This window comes from Podarcis gaigeae (assembly GCF_964106915.1).
Source record: "Podarcis gaigeae genome assembly, chromosome: 4".
NCBI classification, from domain to species: Eukaryota; Metazoa; Chordata; class Lepidosauria; order Squamata; family Lacertidae; genus Podarcis; species Podarcis gaigeae.
Window position 1 is genome coordinate 56,603,429 of NC_139677.1, and position 23,738 is coordinate 56,627,166.

Consider the following 23,738-nt stretch of genomic DNA (forward strand, 5'->3'; position numbering starts at 1 on the left):
TCCAGTCAACCGTAGATTTGGATCTTGCACGCAGGGAGATATTTGGACTGCGGCAAGGCAAAGCCACTGTGCGTCAGTACCATTCCAGATTTTTTGCTTTACTGACTGCGTTACGCTGGGAGAAAGACTGCACACCTGTGAGGGATTTGTTCTGGGAGGGTCTCAGCGGTCCCATAAAGGACGAACTTGCCAGGGGAGACAGACCTCAGACCCTGGAGCAGGTGGTGCAGAGGGCTCTGGCGATTGGCATACGTCACGAGGGACGTCCTTGGCACAATGAGGAAGAACGTCAGGTGCGTCCACCAGCGAGGACGTCTTCTTTCATCCCCAGGGAGTTCAGTCAGTCACATCCCTCGCCGCTCGGGAGGCAGGGGGAGGAGCCGATGGAACTTGGTGGTGCTAAGGCTCAAGCAACAGCCAGAGCCCCAGTTTCCGGTGCAGTAAAGGCGAAGCCTCCTAGAGGGACCAGGAAGTGTTACATCTGCGACAGTGCACTGCACATGGCGAAAGAGTGCCCCCAGAGGCTCCAGAAACACACTGCAGCTTTAGCGACGGTAGCTGCAGAAGTGATCCAGGAAGAGGAACCTCAGGGAAACGACAATGCCTGGCTGCAAGCAGAATTGCTGGGGCTCAGCCAGGCGAATCTGTAGAACAGTCCCCAGCGTCTTTGCAACCCACAGACCCTTTACCACCCAAGCCAGCGGTGCAGCTCACTGCAACACTTCAGTTGCCAAATGGGACCACCCTAGAAGTGCCCCTCACGATCGATTCGGGGAGCAATGCCGATTTCGTGGGGATGCAATTCGTCAAGCAGCATCGCATAGCGCTTCTGCCCGCCACAACGCCTCTGAACGTAGTCACAGTGGATGGCAGGAAATTGCTAGGAGGGCAAGTTGTGCAACAGACACCTCCCATGGTGATGCGGATAGGAGATCACCGAGAAGTCATTAGCTTCAATGTCACCCAACTGTCTGACACGCCTATAGTATTAGGCATGAGTTGGCTGGAGAAACACAGTCCTGCTGTAGCGTGGTACCAACGCCAGATCACCTTTTGCTCATCGTACTGTGCTCAAAATTGCATCCAGTCCTGCCAGGAGGAGGGGGCTGAGCACCAGCTGCGACTTGGCATGGTGCAGGCAGTACCTAGCAAGTACGAAGGGTTCCTGGAGGTTTTCTGCGAGAAGGAAGCTGACCAGTTGCCGCCCCACAGACCTTATGATTGTCCCATCGACCTGGTGCCGGGGGCGCAGTTGCCGACTGCAAAACTGTATTCCATGTCTGAGGACGAGATGCAAGAGCTCAGGGAGTTCATAGAGCACAATTTGAAGCGTGGATTCATCCGGGAATCGAAAGCAGTGGGGGGCAGTCCTGTGTTCTTTGTAAAGAAGAGAGACACGCCCCAAAAAAGACTCATTGTGGATTACAGGTTCATAAACAGTATGACCAAGCCCAAGGCCTTCCCCATGCCCAAGATAGATGATCTCCTAGCAACCGTGAGGAAGGGGAAGATCTTCACCAAATTGGATCTGCGTGGAGCGTATAACCTCATACGCATCCGGGAGGGCGATGAGTGGAAAACGGCCATGTTCACGCCTCTGGGCACGTATGAATACAGAGTTATGCCGTTTGGTCTCCAAAATGGATCTCACGTATTCCAAGCCTTTATGCATCACGTGCTAGCGGGACTCCTCTACAAGAAATGTGTGTGTTTCCTCGACGACATCCTGATCTTTTCGGAGACGGAAGAGGCCCACGAGAGGGACGTAAAGGAAGTCCTGCAAAGACTACGGGAGAACAGGCTCTACGCCAAGTTAGAGAAGTGCCAGTTTGATGTGACGGAGGTGGATTTCCTGGGCTACAAGCTGTCCGACAAGGGGCTCGCCATGGACAGCGTCAAGGTCCGCGCGGTGTTGGACTGGAAGAGCCCACGCAATCGGAAGGAAGTCCAGAGATTCGTCGGCTTCGCCAACTTCTACCGCAAATTCATCAGAGGTTTTGCAAAGGAGACAGCAGCGATCACGGACACTCTGAGTTCCAAGAAGAAGAGGTTCGTGTGGACGGAACAGGCGGAGCGCTCTTTTCGGAAGCTTAAAAGCCTTTTCGCCTCCAAGGAGCAACTGCTGCACGTGAATCCAGGCAGGCCCATGCGAGTGGAGACCGACGCGTCAGACAGGGCGGTTGGAGCTGTACTCCTGCAAGAAGATCCACATGGAAACTGGAGACCCGGTGCCTTTTACTCCCGAAAGCTCAGCAAGGCGGAGCAAAACTACACCATATGGGACAGGGAGCTGTTAGCCATTCACGCAGCTTTCAAAGCGTGGCGACACTTCCTCATAGGAGCCAAGCACACAGTACAGGTCCGCACGGATCACAAGAACCTAGAGTATTGGCGCACAGCGAAGCTCCAAAGCCAGAGACACATGCGCTGGGCGGAATTCTTCGCGGATTTCGACTTTCGGATAGAGTACATCCCAGGAGATTCCAACGTTATAGCCGATGCGCTATCCAGGAAACCGCAATATCTCGATGAAGCGGCGCCAGTAGCAGCCAAGCACATTTTCGCACCGCAGGCGTGGTCGTGCGCTGCCATCGCAGTAGATCTGGACGCGGTGCGACACGCGTTGCAAGTGGATCAGTTCGCACAGTCCAAAATGGAGGAGTTGCGCAGAGGTGTGCAGAGTGGAGAAGAGTTCCAACTGCGCGACGGACTGCTAACTCGCAAAGGTGCCCTCTACGTGCCAAGCGACGAGCTTCGCGCAAAGGTTCTGCAGCAGTTGCACGACGCCCCCAGTGCTGGCCACTTCGGTAAGGAGAAGACAATAGAACTGGTGGCAAGGGACTTTTGGTGGCCCCGGATGCGCGGAGAGGTAGCGGATTACGTCGCCAGGTGTGACACTTGTCAGAGGTTCAAGCCAGTACACCAGAAGCCAGCGGGGCTGTTGGAACCGCTGGAAACGCCACAGCAACCGTGGGAGAGGGTAGCCCTGGACTTCGTTACTGACCTGCCCAGCTCCAGAGGGAAGACAGCGGTACTGGTGGTTGTGGACCTGTTCACCAAGATGGCGCACTTCATTCCGTGCGCAAAGGTGGCGACGGCGGAGCAGACTGCCAAACTCTTCATTGATCACGTGTTCAAGGTGCATGGGCTGCCGCAGTCCATCCTGTCCGACAGGGGGCGCCAGTTTGTTTCCAATTTTTGGCAGAAGCTTTTAGGTATCCTGAACGTCAAGATCAACCTTACGTCGGCGAGACACCCACAGACCAACGGCCAAGCTGAGAGGGTCAACGCGATCATGCAGCAGTACCTGAGATGTTACGCCAATCAGCGACCCGCAGCTTGGGTGGACTACCTGCCGATGGCAGAGTTTGCCTATAACAACACGAAGCACGTGTCCACGGGGGTGACGCCGTTCTTCGCGAACAACGGTCGTCATCCCAGAACCTTCCCGGGGTTCGGGGCACCGAGAGAGGGGGTGCCGCAAGAAGCCGACCAGTTTGCAGCGGAGCTGCAGGAGGTGCACGAAGAGTTGCGGAGACATTTGGAGCTGGCCAAGCAAGCATATAAGGTGCAGGCAGACAAAAACAGGAGAGCGGGGGAGGAGATCCAGGTGGGGGACTGGGTGTGGTTAGCCGCCCAAGCCATGCCAGCCAAGTCGTTGGCCAAGAAGAAGCTAGGGCACAGGCAGTTAGGGCCGTACCAAGTGGAGGCTAAGATCAACCCTGTAGCCTTTCGACTAGCCCTCCCCGAAGGTTCCAGAGTGCATCCGGTATTTCATAGGTCGGTGCTCACCCCCTACAAGGCACCGCACAGGTTTCAGGAGTCTGAAACAGTCCCGCAACTACACACTAAGTCACAGGAGAGGGAGAGGGCGCCTAGGGCCGAACCACTCAACAAGGTCACAGAAATCCTGGACTCGAGATGGGGGGAAGAGGGGGTAGAATACTTTCTAGCCACAGAGGGCACTCCAGCCAGTGCCAACGGTTGGGTGCCGGGCTACGCTTTAGACGAACCTCTTCTAAAAGACGAGTTCCATGCCCTTTTCCCGCATAGACCCATGCCAGCCGAGTACTTTGATGACTGGCTCTTTACGCCCTCACTCTCAGGCAGTACTTTCCGGGGTTTTTCTTCAGCCGAGGAGAGAACGCCAGAATCTAGCCCGCCCAGGGGATCGTGCTCAGGGGTGGACACAGAAACCTCCTATTGGTGGGACGAGCAACCAGAGGAGGACTGGCGCAGGAAATGGCTGACGGGACCTTGGCCGGCAGCACCAGACGAGGTACCAATGGAAGAGGGAGAAGAGAACACTTTGGGTCAAGAACCCGAATTCGAACACTCATACACCGAACTGCAAGCAGAGGATATGGAGGTACACAACCTGTATCCTGCATCCACCTCCGAAGAGCTGCAGCTCCTACAACCTGCACCCGATGGGCGGGAGGGGGGAAGGGGGGGCTTCGAGGGGGGGATGGATGTCAGGGTTTCAGGGACAGAGAGCGAGGGGGAGGGGTCCCAGGGTGACGAGGAAGAGGACGACGATGACCCGAGGTTGTCAGTGAGTCCGTCAAGTGAATCCGAGGATTCCCAAAAGGGAGCCCCCCTGGTCAGGCCAAGGGGCAGTAGAGAGGGAAGCAGTCAGAAGCAGGGGAACGAAGAGGGAATCCCCAGTGGGGGTTGGAGATCGGGACCGGCCTCTCCGTCGGAACGGAGTGAAGGGGGTGGAGTTACCAGTGTGTCAGAAGGAGCAAACATCTAAGGGTAACAGATGCTGAGCCACGGAGCTTGGATGTAACGACAACAATGTTCTTCAATAAAACCTTTTGTATATAACTTGGACTGGATTTTGGTCTCTTGTGAGCTGGGACCTCGGGTGGCTCTGACAGTAACAAATCACATAAACTACCCAGGGAGAAGGTGATAACAGAGGGGGCAGGAAGAATTAAATGCACAAGTGAATTGCTCATTAGGAAATGTTTTGCAACCTCCTGAATATGATTGTGGGAGAATTTTTAATTCATGACACTAGTCCATTTTCATATTTTTTTTTTTAAAGAAAACTGTATCAACACTCCCCATATTAGCACATTATACAAATGACAGAGGTTTAGTTGAGCCCGTTCACAGAATTCTGTATTGTATTTAAACAGGAAGCACTGCTGCAAGCTATGCAAACATTCACTTCACCTCAACATCCTCCTCAAATCTTATTACCCAAGATACCGTACTTTTCATCTGGAGATCTTCTTGTTGATTACTCTCAGTGAGTCAACCATGTAGTACGAGGCTCAGGCACATGGATATCAATACATGACTATCTGATTAGGTAATAGTGCCATGCACTTTAGACCCTTTCAGTGGAGAATTAACAGCTAGATCTTCTAAGTAAGACAAATAGTCCAGCTGGTTCAACATCCATCCTGCTTCTAACAGAGACAATCCAGATACTTCCAGGAAGCCCACAAGCATGGGCCAAAGGCAGCAGGCCTCTCCCTATGGCAGCGGTGTCCAAACCTTTTTCAAAGGGGGGCCAGATTTGATGAAGTCAAGGACTGAAGTTGAGCTTTTTTAAGGATTTTCCCCCAAGTGGTTGAGCTTTTCTTAGGATTGAAGTTGTTGAGGTTTTTTTTTAGGATTTTGCCCCAGGAAAACTGCCACAGGGGCCAGATTAAGCCGACTGGTGGGCCCCCAAAACTGGCTTTGGACATGCCTGCCCCATTGTTTCTCCACCATCCACCAGGGACTACCATTCAAATATTTACCTTAACTAGTGGCTTCCACCACATCTTGTGAAAGTAAATTCTGCAAGTTCTATGTAAATGTTGTGTCAAACAGTACTTTCTTGGTCTATCTTGAATCTACTATCAACCACAAGTGCTATTAAGAAAGGGGGCAGAATCTCCATTATATTGATTTCATCTGCACCATAACTTTTTTAAAACTATGAGCATGTTGTTTTTTAAAGCCTCTAATGCTAGAGGTTTTCCTTGTAGAAAAGATGCTCCAACCTCTTGTCATTTTCATTACCCTTTCTGAACCTTTTCTAGTCCTTCAGTACGCTTTTCTGAGATGAAGTAATTGAACTGTGAGAAGTATTCCATATGCGGCTGCAAAATATATATTTTATAAAGACTATATTATGATACTAGCTGTTTTATTTTCAGATCCTTTCCTAATAATCCATAGTAATGAATAAACACAAAAGCTGGCATTTCCATGGAACATTTCACTATGACCCCAAGGTCTGTTGCATAGTCACAGCCGGCATACATCCTAACAGTACATATACAAAAATTGGACTTTATTGTCTCAAACTTTGCATTTACCTACACTGAATGTCATGCTATTTCTCACACACCAGGTCTGGAGAGATCTTAGAATCATAGAATTTATTATTTATATGCTGTCCATCTGGCTGCATTGCCCCAGCCACTCTGGCCAGCTTCCAACAAATTAGAACATAAAACATCAAGCTGGAAGCGATCCCAAGGATCATCCTCGGTCCTGTATACCTGAAGGAGCATCTCCACCCCCATTGTTCAGCCTGGACACTGAGATTCAGCACCGAGGGCCTTCTGTCGGTTCCCTCATGGCAAGAAGTGAGGTTACATGGAACCAGACAGAGGGCCTTCTCGGTAGTTGCGCCCGCCCTGTGGAACACCCTCCCATGAGATGTCAAGGAAATAAGCAGCTATCCTTTTTTAAAAAAGACATCTGAAGACAGCTCTGCTTAGGGAAGTTTTTAATATTTAATGCTGTATTGTTTTTAACACTCGATTGGGAGCCACCCAGAGTAGCTGGGGAAACTCAGCCAGATGGGCGGGGTATAAATAAATTACTATCTATTCCAACCACCTGCAATGCAAGAATATGCAGCTATCCCTTATAGGGACTGAACCTGCAACCTTAGTGTTGTCAGCACCATGCTCTAACCAACAGAACAGTCAGCACTCTGCATCAATTTTCACCTTCCTGAATAATTTGCTAACACTTGAATATATGGTTGCCTCACTCCTGACTTGAGACTATTCATGAATAAATTACATAGGACTTTTCCCAGTACAGATCCTTGTGGGATATTGATCCTTAAGGGGCCCTGCTGATTACTTCTTTCCACTGTGAAAACTATCCATATATTCTTTGCCTCTGCTTCCTGCTTGCTAGCCATTTACCAGGGGAGAAGACAAAAGCTGCTTGGTTCACTTTGATGTATTTCACCAACTCTCCAATTTTGTGTACAGAGGCTCCCACAGAACATAAATATGTCCAGTTGGCTGAGGTTCTGACTTTCCCAGAATGAACTACAATGGCATTGCAAAGCTATCGTGCCCTATCAATATTTCATGGCACAGATAAAGCAGATCTTTATAAATCCATAAAATAAACTTAGAGAGCCTCTGAAATTTGACAAAGGCGCAGCTAAAAAATGATAAACAGGGAATTGTCGCTTCATGCATCTTATCCATTCTATGTAAAAGCTTACTTTCTTCTCTGATACTTGTCTGGTGTGGTTTAAACCAACACATGTATGTGAGAAAGAAGTACCTGAATGAGTGGTAAGACTGTATGAGAGGGGTGGGGAAACTCAGGTTCAGGGACTAAATGTGGCTCTCCGGGCCTCTCTGCCTGACCCTTGGGACTCTCCTCAGGCAACACCAAATCCTCTGTCCAGAGGCCCTCCGTCAAAAATACCAACCCCTCACCTGCCTTGCTTCATACCCTCCTTGCACGTTACTGTCTGGCTGGAATGCATTCTTGAACTATGATAGTTCCTCTTGCTTGACAGGATGGAGAATAGAAAGGGGTGTGTGATTTTCTGTGGAAAGCAGCCTACATACAGAAGTAACATTTATATTCATTTCTCCAGCTAGTTTCCCCCTCTTACCCTTCCCACATTGGTATGTGCCCCCCCCCCCGGCTGCTCAGAAAGGAATGTATTCCTTTGGCTGAAAAGAATTCTCCACCCCTGATGTATGTGATGCTCTGTCTAGCGGCAAGATTCTTATGTTTATATATGTTGTTCCTAATAAAAAGAAAGTGGATTATGAACCTACCTGTTTCTGCCGACTGCTGGCCTATTAGCAGAATCTATCTGGGCACAGAAGCCTGAGTAAGTACAGAACTCCACCCTTGGGACCTATAGGCAAAAACAATACAAAACACTTAAGTTTCTGTAAATCACTAAGGTACACAGTAAAGGGGAAATGCAGGTTAGATTTTTGGTATGTACGGTATGTTCCTTAGCTGTTGTTGCTTTTATTTAAGGTCCTGCCAAGTTAGCTAACAACATATAAATCCTGTTCTAATGTGTAGTGGTTTTATTTTGGAAAGGATCTCTGCAACCTGGACTTAGCACTGCAGAATCTCATAGCACATTAGTGTGTGTTTTTCCTCAAACCTTCTCAATTAACCAAAGAAGATACTGTGTATCTTTACTTCCTAATGGCTGGCTGTGCTAATTTAACTCACAACTGAAAAACTAAGCAACAGACGTTTTAGATCATCATCATCATCATTTGAGCCCAGAGAAAATATATCACTCAGCAGATAGAGTTTAGTTCCAAACTGAAGTAAATGTATCTGTGTAAACTATAGATGCATGTACAGTACTGCAGTTTCAGAATTGCATTCATTCTCTCAGTTCTCTACTGCTTTGAGGGAAATGTCAGAAGAGCATAAATCAGGATAGTCCAGAATCACCACAAACAGCTTGGAGAGGAAAACACAAGAGTAAAACATGGGAATACACTAGACTGCTATGATTTACTATTACATGTTGCTTGAGTTGGCTAAAATGCAAGATGGTGGGTGGCGTAAGATGACAAAATACTGACGTGGTCTAGATTTCCAGGGAAATGAAGCGCTTAGTAAAGTACCAGAAGATATATCCATAATCCTTTTTTCCTGTTACATACGGTTTCAGTTTGGGATTAATGATCTGTGTCCAGAGGAAGGGCTGGTACTTGTTTCACACAAAGAACATTTTAAAAAAAATAAAAAGGTTGAATTTACACTTGTAATGGAAAGGCTCTTTCCCTTCGCAGAGGAAAGCAAAATTCAAAGGGGGGGGGGGCTTCTGATAGAGGAAGCCATTTTTCACTATTTCCACTTTTACCCTGTAATCCAGAGCATCACCTCATGCAGTTGTGGAGAGCCCCCCAGTCCACTGGAGCAGGCTTTTTGGAAGGAAACAGTAAAAGGAATATGCAGAAATTGCATTCCTCCCACCCTTTCCTCCAGCATTAGACACAAGCCTCTATCGAACCTAATATGTCTTACAAAACCAGAAATATAAATTTGATGTTATTCTTAACAAAGCAAGCGAATTGTTCCCCATTAAGAGACTGATAACACTGGTCAACAACAAATTTGTTGTCTACGTTTTTCAGTTGATTTAGGACAAATCTGATGCGCTGAATCCAAAAATCACATTGGTTTTGCTCAATCAGGACAAGTTTTTGAGCTATGGACACATGTCATTTTTTTATGTTTTTGTTCACATGTACGCTTGTGTGGAGCATTTTAGAAGAAGTTGGTGGGGGTAAAATGCCATGTCGAATAATTGTTTTGATTATTTACTGATATTTGTTTTGATGTAATTTACTGATAACACTGGGCAACAATTTTTTACTTTTTGAATGTTGTCTAGATTTCTACAACTGATTTAGGGTATTTTTGCACTGCTGAATCAGGAAATGGCATCCGTTTCTCTCCATCAGGTAACGTTTTTGTGCTATGTTGATTTGAAAAAAAATCAGATCTTGTGACAAAATCGATTACATTTTTGTGGCATTATCAGCTGATTTTTGACAACACATATCATCAGGTCAACACAAATAAACCACTTATGCTGATCATAACCAATTTTCTCCAGCACATACTTCACCGCTTCATAGTTCTCCTTCAGTGTACTCGAGTGAGCCAGGGGTATAGAGGCAAACTGGTTGCCGTTGTGTAGCAGAACACATTTCAGTGATCGCTTGCTGTCAATGAACAGTCTCCAATCTTTGGGTTCGTACTGTGGCACTCCAAGCTTGAGCAGAAGCTGCGCAATATCTGCACAGTACACCAAGTCCTTCTCTTCCGAGAAAAAACGGAGGTACTCTTGATGCCTGTTGCGGAAGAAGCTGATGCGAGCACTGTCAGAGAGGAGGTTTTTTTCCTTCAATCTAGATGCCAACAGTTTGGCAGAGTCCTTTGACAAGCTGACAAACTAGATCATTCAACTCCTTTTGGGAAAATGGATGTGGAGCATCATCTTCAAGAACCACTTCTTCTTCTTCGTGTCCTTCAACACTGGAGGCATCTTCGTCACTAATGTCAGGAAGTTCTCCAAAGATAGGCACTGGAATTTCATCACAATGAGCTACAGGACGACGTGCTCATTGAAGATCAGGATACTTCGTGGGGCGGTTGCCCCATTAACTTAGTTTTGATCCCCCAACTTTATGCTTTGCCACACCAATTTATGGAAGATTTCAAGGTTTTATGACTTCAAACTGATCCCTTTTCGACATAATCACCCAGAACTATCGGACCTGAATACTTCTTGTCATTAAAATAATCATTTCCAATCAAAACAATTATTCGACATGGCATTTTACCCCCACCAACTTCTTCTACCTCCACACAAGCGTACATGTGAACAAAAACGTAAAAAAATGACATGTGGCCATAGCTCAAAAACTTGACCTGATTGAGCAAAACCAATGTGATTTTTGGATTCAGCATATCAGGCTTGTCCTAAATCAGCTGAAAAAACGCAGACAACATATTTGTTGTTGACCAGTGTAATTTACTGATAATTATGCTAGCATAATAAAAAACAAAACAAAAACAGGCACGAATGCAATCTGGCAAAAGAAAAAGAAAACTCTGGTTTCTCTTCATATTTCTATTAGAAAAAATCAAGTCATTCTAGGGTGAACATGCAGCAGCCAGTATGTAACTCTATACTCTGGGAATTAGCCACCTAAATAAAGGCATTTCTATAGTATTGATCACTTTAGTATTTGAGGGCTCATAAATAAATGCTGGTGGCACTGTCTAGACCTTAGCTAAGTTTAAGGACAACTGGTTTTCTGAGTTAGTCAAGTATAAAATAAAATGTTCATAATCACAACAGGCTGTAAGACAAATCAAGCATGAATTCTGTGAGACATAATTGTACAAAATACCTCAATAGGCCCAATTCACCTTTATTGTTAGATGCCAGAAATCAATAGGAACTAAAACAAATTATAGCTAGTTCTTACGCTTATCATCATACATTTGTTCAACAAGATAACTAGAAATTTCTAAGAATGCTTTTGTTCATTAATTTTCGATTTTAAACCATTTAATTTGCATAAGAAAAAGAAGTATCACTGGGATCCAGCTTGCTCAATCTGATCCCTTTTCTTTGTGCAACTCAGCCATAAATAAATGAAACCACAGATAATAAAGCTTCAAAAAGAGAAAGATGATTTACTTAACTGCCGGTAGCAGAATGACTCCCCAGAGGTCTTTATAAATAATATACTGTATTTTTCTGTGTATAACACGCCCCCATGTATAAGATGCCCCCTATTTTGGAGGCTCAGAATCAGAAAATGGGGGGAAGATTGCCTCCGTGTATAAGACTACCCCCCCTTTTTAACATAATTTTTTAGTAAAAAAACAACTAGTCTTATACACAGAAAAATACGGTAACTATTTTTCTCTCGGTGTTCTTCTGCAACAGTGTGCTTTACTTTGGACATCTTTCTCCAAATACAACTCACACACGGCATTGTTTATATATCTTTGACTATATAGTACAACTCTCCTTGAAAAGGCCGAATGCTACATTCTTTGGTATGCCTCCTAGAGGACAGCTATTCTTTGGACCAGAAAGTACTAGTTGTTACAGAGCAATGGTATCCTGAAAAATTTGTTTATAACAGAATGCTCCATAAACAAATGGCAATAAATGTCAATAATGACTCTTATACAAAGGAAAAGCAAGAAACCTATGAAAAAACGTGAGTCAAAGCAGCATATTACATTCAAGTACCAACATAAAATATGGGGGAGAGCCTTTAAAAGGCATGTTCGTAAAACATCTAGGCTATTCTAAAGTTGTCATGATCTTACACATAAAATATATACCAAATCAATAAAGGAAAAATATACCATCAGTAAAGTAACCATACCATCAGTCTGGACTACACTGGAGATTGCCTCTTTTTTTGGTGCTTTGGGGAGTTAGGTGTGGGGGAGAAAAGAGGCTGAGACAATACCTGATTGTATAAAGTCACAGTAAGTAGGTCTTATGTAGAAGGCAACTACTTCATCATTCCTCAAGTGGAGTTTACCTTAGCCACAGAGGCTCCCCACACGGGATAATAAGTCATACTCTTCTGGGTGTGAACACTTATATGGTAACAGCAATGTGTAGCAATAATAGTCCCCACACCTAGGGTGGTTCATCACTATTCTAGTAACAAAAAACATTCAGGGATGCTTTGCTATCTTTTTGAATTTGAGTACAGATAACCCAGAATAACATAACCATGCCTTAATATGCATATTAGTGGTGACAGGGCAATGATTGGAACATTGCTTAAAAGAATTTTGCTTTAAAAAAACAACCCCAAACTTGACTACATGCACCATTTCCTGCTTGCAGAGTTATGTAAAACAGAAAATAGAATAAACTCTCAGACATATCTCATCTAGTCTGCATCTCAGCTTTTACTGGAACACTCTGCTTTTCTAAGGATGGAAACATGAAATCCCAAAGGGAAATGTCTAGCATTCTCAGTAGGTGGTCAATGAGACACAGCGTAATGAAATATGTACATGAAGCGTAATACTAGCTCCATCAGCCGAACAAAGACACGGTGATTGGCGGTGATTGAAGCAATTGCTTCAACACTTATGCCTTAAGTGATAAGTGCACTGATGATACTATTTCCAAAATGATGAACCAAGTTATTGATGCAATGATTTTTACAAGAAATTCAGCTTTGAGAGAGTGAGAGTCTTTAAATGGTAAGCGTTTCCTTCCTACATTCAAGCTGCATTGTCATCCACATTATTAAGAAGGAAGGTCATGCAAATAATTGAAGGAAAAGGAAGAGTAAATTGCTGAGGGGAATGGAAAAGGGCACCCTTTTTTGTCCATTTTCTTCCCACCACCACCATTCAGTTCTTCTTTCCCTTACAATCTATTCAGTGATGAAAGAAGATCACTCACTTTGACACCGAAATTAATTGGTAGGTTTTGGCATCCCAGTACATGTAGTATTGGACCCATAATTTTTAAAAATGAATTTTCATGGAGGGAGGGGGTGCATGAACTCAAAAGTACACTTTAAAATCATGCAGAAGGACATTTAAATCTACATTTTAAATAAGTAGATGTGCATAATTAAGCTTTTAATGAAACATTTATTTTAATAGTAATCTAAAGAAACCTGGTACAGTGGTACTTAATTCGTTCTGGAGGTCTGTTCTTAACCTGAAACTGTTCTTAACCTAGTTCCAGTTACAGATAGGTAGCCGTGTTGGTCTGCCATAGTCAAAACAAAAAAATTCCTTCCAGTAGCACCTTAAAGACCAACTAAGTTAGTTCTTGGTATGAGCTTTCGTGTGCATGCACACTTCTGTTCTGAAACCATATGCCATCAGTGCTCCCAGCTATGTACGTGACACCACAGATTTTCTGAGGAAAATACAATATTTAAATAATCTTCCTAACAATACTATACTAGCTACTATGGATGTGGAATCTCTGTATACCAACATCCCACACAACGATGGTTTACAAGCTATAAGGAACACCATTTCAGATAAAACCACAGCGGACTTTGCCACCAAACTCTGCCAATTTGTCCTTACCCACAACTACTTCAAATTCGGTGATGACCTGTTCCTTCAGATCAGCGGCACAGCAATGGGCACCCGCATGGCCCCACAGTATGCCAACATCTTCATGGCAGATTTAGAACAACGTTTCCTAAACTCCTACCCACTCAAACCTCTTTTGTACCTGCGATACATTGACGATATTTTTATCATCTGGACACATGGCCAACAGACCCTGGACACCTTCCACCAGAAATTCAATGATTTTCACCCCACAATCAACCTAACAATGAATCAATCTATGCAAGAAATACATTTTTTGGACACTACTATAAAAATACAGGTTGGGCGCATAGACACCACCTTATACCGTAAACCAACTGACGGACAAACATATCTACATGCCTCTAGCTACCATCCCAAACATACCAAACAGTCCATTGTATATAGCCAGGCACTACGTTACAGCCGTATCTGTTCCAATTCTACAGACAGAGACTCTCACCTAAGAGATCTACAGCAAACCTTTTTAGAACTAAAATACCCAGCAGATGAAGTTAGACAACAGATCAACAGAGCCAGACTGATACCCAGAGAGAACTTGCTGCAAGACAGACCCAAAAAAGAAAATAACAGAACACCTCTAGTCATCACATACAGCTCCCAAGTTAAAACAGTACAACGCATCATCAGAGATCTACAACCTCTCCTGGACAATGACAGTTCTCTTTCTCAAGCTCTGGGAGGAAGACCTTTCATTGCCTACAGACAGCCACCCAATCTTAAACAACTCCTAACCCACAATAATACTACAACCAGACTTAACACGGACACTGGCACCAGAGCCTGCAATAAACCCAGATGCCAGCTTTGCTGCCACATACACCCGGACAACACCATTACTGGCCCCAACAACATCACACATACCATCTCGGGACTATTTAATTGCTCATCGTCTAACATTGTGTATGCCATCAAATGCCAACAGTGTCCTTCAGCTCTCTATATTGGACAAACAGGCCAAACCTTACGCCAAAGAATAAACGGACATAAATCTGACATCAGGAATCACAAGACAGAGAAACCAGTAGGAGAACACTTCAATCTCCCAGGACATTCTATACAAGATCTCAAAGTAGCTGTTTTACTACAAAGGAATTTCAGAAATAGACTGGAAAGAGAAGCTGCTGAATTGCAACTTATTACCAAACTTAAAACCATGGAGAGACCTGGTCTGAACAAAGACATTGGATTCTTATCTCATTATACATGACAAAGCCATTTTTCACCTTCTCACCCCTTGCTTTTTCCTGTAAGACCTATTGCAGTCGTTAAGAGTTGTCAACAGGCTCATCACAGCTATCTGGCAATCACCCATTCCCACCACCCTTCTGAGTAATACCACTCCCCACCTTCTCACTATATAGAAGGGTCTGGAAACTTCTGTTTTAGTATATCTGAAGAAGTGTGCATGCCCACGAAAGCTCATACCAAGAACTAACTTAGTTGGTCTTTAAGGTGCTACTGGAAGGAATTTTTTTGTTCTTAACCTGAAGCACCTCTTTAGCTAATGGGGCCTCCTGCTGCCGCTGTGCCGCCGCTGCACGATTTCTGTTCTCATCCTGAAGCAAAGTTCTTAACCCGAGGTATTATTTCTGGGTTAGCGGAGTCTTTAATCTGAAGTGTATGTAACCTGAAGCGTATGTAACCTGAGGTACCACTGTACTTGCCAACAGGGAAGCCATGCTTACCCATAGTGGCTGGTCAGATGGGCAGGGTATAAGAAATTTGTTGTTGCGTGTCGAGGTCCCCAGGTCCACCCCAATAACTCACACATCACACAGAATTTTTGTTTAAGGTTTTTGGCATAATTTTGGCCACAACTTTATTAAAATACAAATTTGTGAGTGGTTGCTTAGGCATTGGTTGCGACTATCTGCCCCCACCATGGGGGACAGACTGACATTCCGCACGATGCGAAAGTCAGAATGGGGGAATACACTTGGGGGTTACACGGAGCAGGGAACCTGCCCTCACCCCAAATGCAACCAGGAGCTCATTGCTATGGCCCGAGCCCCCTTGACAGAGTGGACAAGCAATAGTTAGCCCCCAATTCCTTTAACGGAATCCCTTGCAGCAGCAGCATTAGAAGGGCAGGCACAGCCAATCCATGCCCCTCAACCAACCAAACCATAAACCAATGCCTAACCGCAACCTTACAAGTTGTGACGATTTGCTACGCAGTAGGCAAAAACCAAATGGCCCCAGCCAATCAGCCAGATGGACAAAATTCCTACCAGGCCCCCGCTCCAAAGCAGACGACCCCATGACAGACATAGCAAGGTCAAAGCGAACAACCCTATTCTAGGGAGGGAGGGATGGGCAATCCACTGCACGGGCGAAAAGAGGAAGCCTTAGCCTCGTGCAAGGAGTTTTAGCATTTCTGGCTGTCAATCAATAAATGGCAACATTAATTTCTTCCCAACAACAAGGGAAGCCCCAATCGCATCAGTGGCCAACGATCAGTTAGCCCGCCCCCAACTTTGGAGTGTCCTGGTGGCCCCCACCGCAACACGTGCTCTCCATGAAGGAGAACACACTTTGTTTAGTCCAGGATAATAGGCAAGTACTGTCCTATATTTCACACACACACACACACACACACACACACACACACACCAACACACACACCACACAAAAAAACCCTTAGCCTCCTATCACCTACACTTGGATTATACCTGGGATGAATGGTTCAAACTTCCTTCAGTTCTGGCTCTTAACTAGATAAAGCTCTAACAAATAGCAGCAGACTTTCCCAAGCCAAAGTCTTCTTCCAACTCAGGACTTTGAATATTCTTTTGCTTCCCTAACCCTCCTAACCCCAAAAAGCGGGATTGCTGGGGAAAGGGGTTGGTTCTTGCAGAGTAGCCCTGGTGGGAAATGGGAGTTCCTGACTCAGGGTTATAGCATAATCTAGAATAAATTTGAAAACAGTCACAAATCTATTTTGCTGTTTCCGCCATGTGGATTTGAAAGACCTCCCCCCCCCCCCCCAAGATAATAACTAGGCAAATAGGGCTCACCCTTTAAAACAAGGTAGGCCAGGCCTGCCCTGAAATCCACTCCTTCAGCTCTTCAGCAGCTCTTAATCAAAATGGCTTCCAAGCCTTGGGTTGCTTTCTCTCTCTCCCCACCCCAATTTGCACACCTGCTCTTAAAAGCCTTGGAGATCCTTAAAGTAACAGGCCTAATTAAACCCCTTCTTTACTATTTGATTGATTTCTTCTGTTTCAGTGCCACGTTTCTTTCAAATGAACCCCAAAGCGACTTACAAACAATAAATAACAATAGCATGATAGGACATCACAAATCCTGCATAAATCATACAGAATAATTAACAAATCATCAGCAAAACAATTGCAATCTATAAAACACTGTATCAACAACTACAAAATAAGCTAAACAACTCATGTTGGTTACATAGGCTTAAAAGAAGGATGTCAGATGCTAAATCACATTGTCTAGAGGAAAACACAAAACAGCATCTAGCATGTTCAGTGTTTTCCCCAAATGCAAACCCCGGCCAGGAAGAATGAAAAGGGCACCAGGGAGGGGGATTGATGTGGTCTGCATGGGATTTCCCTCACCTGTTATATGCTTATTTTAAAAAATTGCCCTGCCTGTTTCTGCTCTCCTTGCAATCCTTTTGGCAGCAAAGGGGGGCAAGCAGTGAAGCATATAATTTTACAGTGGCAGACAGGAGGACCCAGAGTCCTGTCAGCTGGCAGCTCTTTGTGTTGACGAAGAAGGAAAGCAAGCTTTCCACTCAGCTCAGGCATTTCTGCCATATGGACAGTCTCCCCGACCCTCTCAGGCCAAGGGCTAGCATATGTATGATGCCTTCTGCTACTGGGGATATTCCCTTGCAGCCCTATGTGTGCACATAGGAACAGCCTGTGGCCAAGGAATATTTGGGGGATTTGTCAGGGAGCTTGTTTTGAGTCCCACACACTATTTTTCTGCAAAGATATGTTAACATCCTCAGAGACTTTCTTCGGTTCTTTCTTGGTTGCCTGGAAAGAGACCCTTCATATCCACAGACTAGCATTTAACTTTGCTATTAGAGGGTTTACTGAGGCCTAAGTGTGGTTAGTCAGGCTTTTACAGTGCTTTCCCATCCAGGATGCAATATAAACTACTGTTTATACAGTACAGCTTCACAAGGAAATAACATAATTCACTTTTATTTATGGTAATATGAAACAAAGAGAAACATTGTGCCATAAAGACTAGTGTTGCATTTAACTATGTAAATTAACTGGGGGGAAACTCTGACAAATAACTTAATTGCCTTGTTTTAGAGCTCACCTGACACATCCTTAATATTAATCTGATGTTTTCAACAAAACAGTAGAGTATTTGCATTTTATTGTGTGCATTCATACAGTATGAAAATTAGCCAAGTAGCATTCTTCTTATTCTACTAATTTCCCTGCAATCCCAGGTTTATATGGAGTTTTTCTCCATGGGTCATTTCACACACAACACAGTATTCTGGGAATCATTTTGAGTAGAGGTAATCTCCAGTGCAATACATACAAGTGGTTACAGTCATAGCCAGTAAAATATTCCTATTTTAATTGCAAGAACTTACCATCTACTTTAAAAACAGAACAGTACCCAAATGGAAAAGACCCAAAACATTACAATAAGAAAAAATGCAAGCAAGCAACCTGTCTATTTGCAATACGTTGAAGTATACAGTGGTACCTCGGATTACAGACGCTTCAGGTTACAGACGCTTCAGGTTACAGACTCTGCTAACCCAGAAATAGACCTCAGGTTAAGAAGAACTTTGCTTCAGGATGAGAACAGAAATCGTGCGGTGGTGGCGTAGCGGCAGCGGGAGACTCCATTAGCTAAAGTGGTACCTCAGGTTAAGAACCGTTTCAGGTTAAGAATGGACCTCCAGAACGAATTAAGTTCTTAACCGAAGGTACCACTGTAGTTTAGGTCAGGACTGTCCAACACGTGGTCCCCAAGGGCTTTTGGGGCAGCCCTTGACAACATTTGACATCCCCTCCCCAGCCCTCACGTTGCCTTCCCAAAGCCAGGTAAGCGAGACGCGGGGCTTTGCTGGGCTTTGGGAAGGAGATCAGGGGACTCTAAGACCCTGCCGGAGCCTCTCAGCTTATCTGGTTGCGGGAAGGCAGCAAGAGGGCTGGGGGGGGGGCATAAAATATTGGCCTCCCCTCACCCGTGCAACAAGGCAATGTGCAGCCTGCCGCTAACATGTCAAAATATATTCTTCCGGTGCACTCGGTATGGAAAGTTGGGTTGCCCTGATTTAGGTAATTTACAGACAGCCTAGATATTGAGCATCAATCCTGATTTATTTGCACAAAGTTTGTGGGAAAGTTAGATGGCTTCATTGAGCATTATTTCCGATTTGTTTGCATTCTCCTTATGGCAACAAATCTGATTTGCGGGGGAAGTGGGTATGTTGTGCAAGGCTTCCAAATCAACTTTAATAACACAGCCTAAATTTGCTGTTTTGTGACTGTATCCCAAACAAAAATAGAAGTCTGAAAGTTCTGGAATATAGATCATTGCATAATTTCTTTGGGGAGATTTGGGGTAGACGGATTCAGAGATTAATCTTTACCCATTTTAGAAATAATTTATCTTTGTCAAGTTTATCTGAAATATTTCCTGATTATCATCAGGGATGCGCATTAGTTACAGTCTTTAATCACAAAATTAATCAGCCATTTTATTTACTGCATTCTCCCTTTTCTTATAACTTGACATATCTTTTTCAATAATCAAGGCAAGTGAGGATATAGAAGGGACATATTGCAAAACAAGGTGAATTATTAGGAAGGCTTTCTCTTATTCCCTAAAAGAGCAAAATTCTAATATAGTTAGGGACAAGACACAATGTAGAATGGTATGCTGTGGTTATGGCTATTTAGGTGGCGGATCACAATAGACACAGTGGATATTTAACTAGTAGATTCTAGGTGAAATGAACTCTAAAGCACAGCAATAGCTTTCTCACAGTGTAAAGAGAAAGAAATAGCGAGGACTAAAGGACATCAAATCAAGATTCAGGAGAGCTTTGCACAATCCTATGTTGTAATGACAGCTTAAAATTTTGGTAGGTTGATGAATTCTGAGATTGGATTTAAACCTCTTTAATTTGGCTTGCGGGTATTTAATCTCTTAACTTTGAATTCTTAATCAAAACTCAAAGCAGATCTTTAATCTTATATGTAGCAAATAGAAGATTAGAGACCCATGACCTGCTTCTAGTACACAGCTGCTTTGCTCCCCTTTCTTCCTTTCCAGCAAGAGCAAATATAAATGACCGGAGCAGGAAGGGATTATAGGAAAGCGTGTATCTTAAATGGTCAGATTCTCTTTCATCCAATATACATGCTCTTGTGCCTTCCCTCCCTCTGTCACCCCAAAGGATGAAATCCACTACAAGAGTGAGAGAGAGTTCATGTGTATTTTTATAATATTAAAAGAAAGCCATTCCACTTTTAGAACAAGACCAGTATCAAATTCTTGAGTCATGTCTTATTTCAAACTCCTTTGTGTCTCTCAAAATCAAACAAACAGCACAGACCACTTAAAACAGTTAAAAGAAAAACACCACCAGAAACAAGTGATGGCAAAAACTATAGCTGTCAAGTGTCCCTTATTTTAAGGGACAGTCCCTTATTCCAGCGCCATGTCCCGCTGCTGTCCCTTATTGATGGATGTCCCTTAAATGTCCCTTAAATTATATCCCTTAAATTTCAAAGGAAGCAGCTCCTCTCCCTTTCCTCCCTTCCCTGCCGGCCAGGGAGGAGGGAGGCTCCAACTGTGTTGCTTGGCTGTGTTGCTCACCCAATAAGAAGTCTAAGAACGACTGGGGGTGGAGCTTGCATGCCTTGTGTATGGCTAGTTAATGCAAGCTAAGGGGGGGGGGTTGAATGCTGGACGTCATTTTGGTGCACGTGCTGCTGCAAACATTGCAGTGAAAAGCCAGGCCGGGGAGCCATCTTAAGTTGAGGCTGCATAGGCCTTGTGGTGCATGTGATTCAGATTCTATTCAGTTGAACCTCTGGTTACAAAGTTGGTTGGACAGTGTTCTCGAAGCTACCAGCATGAGTTTGACCAGACTGCAGGAGGACAGGAAGACTGGAGTGCCTGGAACAGGTGAGGCTGCAGGTCCCTTAATTTGGCTGCTGGTCCCTTATTTTCAAGGCTGCTGGTCCCTTATTTCCAAATCTGTAAGTTGACAGCTATGGCAAAAACACATCTAGACTACAGATGTGGAACCTGTGGCCTTCCAGGTGGTGGTGGACTACAGTTCCCATCATCCTTCATCATTGGTCATACTGACAGGGGCCAGTGGAAGTTGGAGTCCAACAACAATTGGAGGGCCAACAGTTCCCCACTCCTAGACTTGAAACGATCTAATAGTAATACTAATTTCCTTACCTTAAGGAGCCCTAGGAACTGTGGTTCTTTAAGGCATGGACTATCAACGTCCCATTCTCAGCACCTCACAGTTTTCAAGATTCTGGGAGAGAAGGCATGACAACAGAAACAATATACCTTTGGAGTATGGATATGTTTTTATTAGTACAGTTGAACTCTAAAAAGCAATACACAAACCCATAGGATCGAAGATAAGATGCTCAGACCACTAAATCTGAAAAGTGGCTTTCTGTGGCATGAGAGCCTGGAGCTTGGAAAAACGCTGAATACATAATGCTTTCCACTGAAGGTTAGTGGACTGCGGCTTTATGGTGCCCCATCTCCAGTGCTTGTCTTCTGGTCTACCTCTCAGCCAGGCTGAAATACAAAAGTTATGGTCTTAAGAAAAAGGTATGACCAATAACGCTAATAGTTTATTAATATATGGGCCTTTCATTCTAAACTTCTGCTTAGGGTGAAGACAGGCAGACATTCTAGCTCTCTTCAGTCATTATGTGAGAGAGAGAGAGAGAGAGAGAGAGAGACAGACCATGGATTGGAGGATAAACTTCCTCTTCTGAAAGTGGAGGTCCCCTGCATCTGATAGGGTCCTGATTTTCCAGAGGTTCTAATACATGGAGAGCCTTCTGAGACACTATTTATGGAATCTGTTTACTGTTCATCTATGAATATCCAAAACAAAGTAATCAGTCGTACACATTTGTATTTATTTTCCCCATCCAATTAAGTCCGCACTTCTGCACACTTACCTTAAAGAGCCAGTTCCATTAAGTTCAGTAGTGCTTACTTCTGACTAGACTGATTATGATTGCGCTGGGGGTCTTTTCCCCCTCCAAAGTTACATTTATTTCTAGTATATTTGATTGTAAGGCTGTCTTCCTATGTGTTCTTAAATAATTAAAAATAATAAGCCATCTCCAGAGACTGCACTAATCTCTTGCCAACTTTCATCAAAAGCTACAATATACGACAGAATAATTAATTTCTTTTTCTTGCCATAAACAGAATCTAAATATATTTTGGGGGATTTAAAAAATAATATTAACTGAATGAAATAATTTTCTGAATTCTGTCACAACATTTTGCAAAGCATTTGCCCAAGGTAATTCACATAATCCATAGATTTGCAGCACACAGTATTCCTTCACTTGAGAGAGATAGCTCAGAAATGAGAAACCCATTACTCGACAAATATCCTTCAGGAATACTAGCAAAATCTCCTCATGACCAAGCAAGCTGAGCAATACAAAAGAACTGCTAAGTTTTGAAAAGGGCCTGTTACACTCACAGCCACAAGGCAATGTTCTATTATGTCAAGCACAAAAAAGTCTACTGCCTTAAAGCTATATAAACTTAACACTTTTAATGTAGCCAGCTGCTAGATGGATAATCAGATTCCTTAAAAAATATCAGATGGGTAATATTAATTCAGGGAAGGCTGCAACAAACAGAAATTATAAACATGGGTATGCATTGACCATCTGGCTATTTAAAAGTTATGTTGATGGATTCCTTTCATCTAAATCCATGTTTGAAATAATTAAGCATTCCTATAATATACTTACTTGATGTTCCATGCAGTAATGGATACAGTAGCTGTAATAAATGACAGTATGTTTCTTAATCCCTTCCGTTCATGATTGCTATATATCTTCCTAAAAAAAGTAGTCTCCGCATGTTATTATGGGGCAGATTTTATGTAAACAGAAGTAGATTTTAAAGCCATATTATTGCTGGGATCTTTGCACCGAAGGAACATTTGGGCTTCTGTGTTTGTTGGCTCTAAACCACAATTTATTTGCTTAACATACACATATGCTGATCTAAATTTATTAAGACCTAATGAGAGCCAAACTAGATTATACGTTATCTAATTCTTTGGTGGTCTGTCAAGAATTAACTTTAGCTACAGCTTGTGGTTTATCTGGAGCAAGATAAACCACAAGTTCAGGTTCAGATGGATGGCTAAGCCAGGCCACCTTTTAGCTACAGGTAGCAAAGCACGATGGCTTGGGGAGAATCAAAGCAGCCACTATTTCTACTGCGAGTAGCTGCATGCTCACACATTCGTGCTTAGCTATGGCTGTCAAGTGATGGCAGTGGGGCTGGCTTGGGATCTGGTGAATTTGGGGCTGTTTCAGTCCCTGTTTCAGTCCCTCCTCATCCTGCTTTGTGGCCTTCCATAGACTATCCTAACTGGGAATCCCACCTGTAATCTCCTCTCTTTTTGGCAGGCAAAACAGAGAGCTCCACATTGAAGGAGTGTTGGCATCACTCTGTGGGTGGAAGACAGAGAAGCTGTTTTGCATTACAGCCTGTGATGTGGGACACTTTGAGATACCTATTTTGTGGAATGTGCAGGAAAACACTTGTGATGATCTGGGTCATGATGTGAGGAAACAAAGGCCCCTGAGGCT

The 23,738-nt window shown here is 44.0% G+C and overlaps 1 long non-coding RNA gene across 2 annotated transcripts in view; it reads right to left on the reverse strand.

Moving 5' to 3' along the window:
- The window catches only part of LOC310843848, an 81,090-nt gene extending 63,042 nt beyond the window's left edge, over window positions 1-18,048 (reverse strand). The window contains exons 1-2 of one of the 2 annotated variants that reach the window (XR_014563690.1): window positions 16,911-18,048; window positions 8,052-8,134 (exon numbers count right to left, since the gene is read on the reverse strand). This is a non-coding gene — a long non-coding RNA (uncharacterized lncRNA). The remainder of the gene's footprint in view (window positions 1-8,051; window positions 8,135-16,910) is intronic. The other variant, XR_014563691.1, reaches the window with a different exon arrangement.
- Window positions 18,049-23,738: the final 5,690 nt, after the last annotated feature.